This window comes from Gorilla gorilla, chromosome 14, assembly GCF_029281585.2.
Source record: "Gorilla gorilla gorilla isolate KB3781 chromosome 14, NHGRI_mGorGor1-v2.1_pri, whole genome shotgun sequence".
NCBI lineage: Eukaryota > Metazoa > Chordata > Mammalia > Primates > Hominidae > Gorilla > Gorilla gorilla.
The window spans coordinates 37,868,534-37,873,254 of record NC_073238.2 but is presented as its reverse complement, the minus strand read 5'-3'; positions in this window follow the sequence as shown (position 1 = coordinate 37,873,254).

Sequence of the window (4,721 nt, the reverse complement as noted above, 5' to 3'; positions counted from 1 at the left end):
AATCCAGAAGGTGCCAAAGAAGCAAACTGTCTGTGAATTGGGCAAAACTATCTGTTACATGGTGGTTCTGATACTGACAACAACAGCAACTACCACAACAAGGACAAGTTAATTCAGCAGATACACACATGCACACCCTGCATCAGTGATGGAAAGGGTGCTTTATGCTGGAAACTGCCGCAGACCATCCAACTGCACCCAGCTGCCTTCTGCTCTCCAACTTTTCATAAGTGACTCCAAGTCACTCTTACCTGCCATATTGCCCTCTAAATACTTTACTGAGCCCAGGCTAGTTTTCAGAGAAGCTATCCAACTCATGTCTTATAATTAATCAAATGTTTTCCATTTCCTTTTCTGCCTCCTCAGCATTTATCCTGATTAATATACCAGGCTAATTACGAATCTTGGTTCTCAGTAGAGTTTGATAATGCTAACAAAAACTGTTGGTGAAACAGCAGGAAAATGCAAAAGGAGGCACTAAGAAACATCTTCAGAATAATACTACCACTACCAAAAAAAAGATCTGCGCTTCATCAGGAAGTATGTTAGATAAAGACAGGCACGCTCTTAAAAATTGATTCAAGAAATGCCTATCTAAATAAAGTCAAAACATTTAATAATGCAACCACCCATCCAATGGAAGGGCACCCAGCACATAGTTGGGGCATCAAATACACAGAATAGTTAGAGTAACTGGTGAAAATCAGGAACCCACAAAATCTATTTTGGAGGAAAAAGGGAAAATAAAGTGGTCCTGCTAAATAAAATTGAACTGTAGTGTCAGGAGGTAATATAGATGGAGAATCCTTCAATTTCAGAGAATGAGAAATAAGAGAATGTTTACGAATACAGCTTATAGTATATTTTGAAAACAAAATTCCTAAGGCCAAATTAGATTTTTTTCTCCTCTAATACACGATAGAAAATAAAGGCACTTTTAACTGTGTCAGAAATCCTATTTGGCACCATACTCAGCTTATCATAAAATTGCTTTGTAAAAACTTTTTGTTTTGAGATAATTTTAGATTAAAGAGGAATTGCAAAAGTAGTAGATGAAGTTCTCATATATCCTCCACCCAACTTCTTTGTATGTGAACAGCTTACATAATTATAGAACAATTGTCAAAATTAAAATACTAATCTTGGTACAATACTGTCAATTAAACTACAGAATCTATTCAGAAGATTTACTCTACAGTGAACCGTTCTATGGGTTTTGACAAATGCACAGTCATGTGTCCATCACCATGGTTCCATCACCCCCAAATCTCCTCATTCTGTCTCCCTTTATATTCAACTCCTCCCCGCCTTTGTTTGTTTTAAGATGGAGTCTCGTTCTGTTGCCCAGGCTGGAGTTCAGTGGCACAATCTCGGCTCACTGCAACCTCTGCCTCCAGGGTTCAAGCGATTCTCCTGCCTTAGCCTCCTGGGTAGCTGGGATTACAAATGCCCACCACAATGCCCGGCTAATTTTTGTATTTTCAGTAGAGATGGGGTTTCACCGTATTGGCTAAGCTGGTCTTGAGCTCCTGACCTCAGGTGATCTACCCTCCTCGGCCTCCCAAAGTGCTGGAATTACAAGAGTGAGCCACTGCGCCTGGCCTCCTCCCCGCCTTTCTAACCTCTGGAAACCACTGCTCTGTTTTCTCTCCCTGTTGTTTTGGTCTCCCTGTGTCAGATTGCTAAGTCATATATGTGAAAGATATAGGTTGTTTTATGAGAATCTTCTGAGCTGTTTTCTAAAGTGGCTGCACCATTTTGCATTCCTTCCAGTTATATATGGTATTCTTTCTTCCTCAGGTATCAGATTATTATAAAGCATATACTATGGCACAGTTGATATTTCTCATCAGCAGAAATTGACTACTTATGGAACATCCTTAAGTTTATCAAGGTTACTTCCTATCTGCTGTATGAGTCTCAGAGTTTAGTTTATATTTATTTTCCAGCTTTATACGTAATTGAAAAGCAAGTAAGAGATACATATATTATTGGATGTAAATATAAGAAATTTTATGAGAGGAAACTGTTTTAGTCAACTTTTTATCTTCCAGTGTCCTAGTTAGGTAGGCAGATGGCCTCTCACATGGGGTGGCCTTGGCTTGAATTCCAGTACTTATGTGTGAACTTCTGAGTATGAGTAAGTTACTTGAAACTTCAGCTTTCTTGTTTCTAAAATGGGGATGATAAGAGTACCTACACCGAGGGTTCTTGTGAACACCAGAATAGTACTGACATGCAGTAAGCATGGAACACACTTTAACTCTCAGCTATTTAAAGTGTTGCTAAAAAAATAGCCTTGTCATCTTTGATTGTAGCAGGTGAGAAAAAATTGTTCCCCGTCGGAAGAGAAAGTCTCTGTAATTCTGTTTTTTCTAAGCATTTCTCGTGTTGAAACAAAAAAGATATTTTGCATTTTGGCAAACAACATGTTTCATAGCATTTGAAAGTGGAATTTCACTTTCAAATCAAAAGTTTGACTTTGAAAAAAATTATGTAAAATTAAATAGTTAAAGCAAGAAGCAAAAGCCTTATTCTCTATACATATGAGAAATCCGAAGTGTGTTAGGACGTTTTTCAGAGGGAATATTTTGTTCATGTGAAAATTCATTGTTACATATACACCATTCTTTAGATGAAGGTATGAAATTACAATTGAGATTCTCTCAAAATAGAGAGAGAGTACAAAGTTCAGTGGTTGACAGGGACCTTCTTACACAGGTATAGCTAGACAGTAAGCGAGTCTTCCACTATCGCAGGGGCAGGGAGCCCCAAAAGACAGGAGGATGTTTGGTGCTTGGTCCTTCAAGAGTACATGAGCCAGGGGTGTAGCAGAGGCAGGCATCTCCATGGAGACAGGAGGAGCACCTGGGAACACAGGAGAGGTGGTCTGTGTGTGGTGGGGCGGGGACAGTGTCGGGCAGGGCAACATTTTGTGATTCTGCTCTCCTGGATGGTGCGGCCTTCCTAAAGACAGAGCAGAGACCTGAGGAGCTGGGGAGACACAGGACTTCTTGCACTATGTCTAAGGGGGGGTCATCTTGAAGGGCGGGCTGTGAAACAGGTGAATGGTAAATATCAACGAGCAAAAGATGGCGGAAGTCTAGCTGGTGAAGTCAGGAGAGTGATTAAAGGGGAAGAGCCCCAAGGCCGACTATACATGGGACTCCGGCAGAAGAGGCTGTGTGGGCAGAAGCAGAAGGTGTCCAGCCCTCCCTTGAATGTCTTGATGATATGACAGCTTATTTGGGGTCTCTAAGAGACTGAGGATACTGGGGAACTCTCAGTTTCCACACGGTATTCTGCTTGAATAGCTGCCCTTCGCCGGTTGCTCCGCAGGCTCTTAATCAACTCCCCCAGTTCACAGGCCAGGAAACCAGGGGTCAGAAAGGCTATGTCACTTTCCAAGGTCATGTGGCTGAAATTGACCTCAGGCCTGTATGACTCTAGATCATACTATTTCACTATTATCTTCTGTTAATTAAATCAAATATATTTCTAAAAGGGTGTTTTAGTTTTCACAAGCACAGAGCTCTGCCACCAAAGAAGTGTTAATGGCCTCTGTAAATTGCCCTGGGCTTCTTGGGCCACAGAAATCTGCTACAGGAGGCTTATGGACTCCCCCTTTTAAAAATGTTTAATTTCGAAGGCTGAGGCAGGAAGATTGCTTGAGGCCAGGAATTTGAGACCCCGAACTCTACCCAAAAAAAGTGGTGAGTGCCTGTAGTGCGTGGTGAGTGTTTGTAGTCGCAGCTACTTGGGAGGTTGAGGCAGGAGGATCTCTTGAGCCCAAGAGGTTGAGGCCACAGTGAGCTGAGATTGTGCCACTGCACTCCAGCCCAGGCAACAAAGCAAGACATATCAAAAAAAAACAAAAAACAAAAAACACGGTTTAAGGTTTAATTTCAAGCATTTTTTTCTTTTTTTGTGATTACAAAATAGCATATTTTATTATAGAAAATTGAACGATTACGGAAAAACAAAGTAAAAAAATTACCAATCTCACCCAGAATTCTAATTTTCTCCTTTAAAAAAAATTATGTAAATTTAAATAGTTAAAGCAAGAAGCGAAAGCCTTATTTTGCGCCCAGAGGTAACCCCTGTCAACAGCTGTTGAACACACTTCCAGACAAATATTCTTTGGATTAGAGAACACGAGCATAGCTCAGCAACTCCTGCCGCAGCAGTTCTTCCTTACTGGCAAATACTGGAGAGAGGGAGGTAGCTGACGTGCTGTGCTTTCTGCCAAGGGTGTTCTTTCTCTCTTATTTATTTAACCTTCTCGTTGGTATCTTAAGTGCTACTTCAGTGTGATATTTAATACGCGAAATGCGTTTCTGCTGCTTTATCTCACAATTGTATCTATGTGCAAAGCTTTATGAAACAAATACCTCTGACAATCACCCCCTTTGTTGGGAATGTCTCTGACACTGGGGGAGAAATTGCAAAATAAGACGCTGTCCTCAAATGAGGTTCCTAAGAAGAAAGGTCTCTTGTGTTGGAACTAGAATAGAAATTGCACCATTTCCTTTCTAAAGGTCTAGCATGAAAAGAGAAACATGACTCAGAGATCAGCACATCAGAGCAGGCGTCTGTAAGAAAAAGTCAAAGGACATGCGCACAGAGAAGGCGAGCACCTTCCTCCTCCCGCCTGTTCCAATCCCATAGCACACGTCCACGCCGCTGACCCAAGAGGGACATCTCCTCAGTGTATCTGTGCC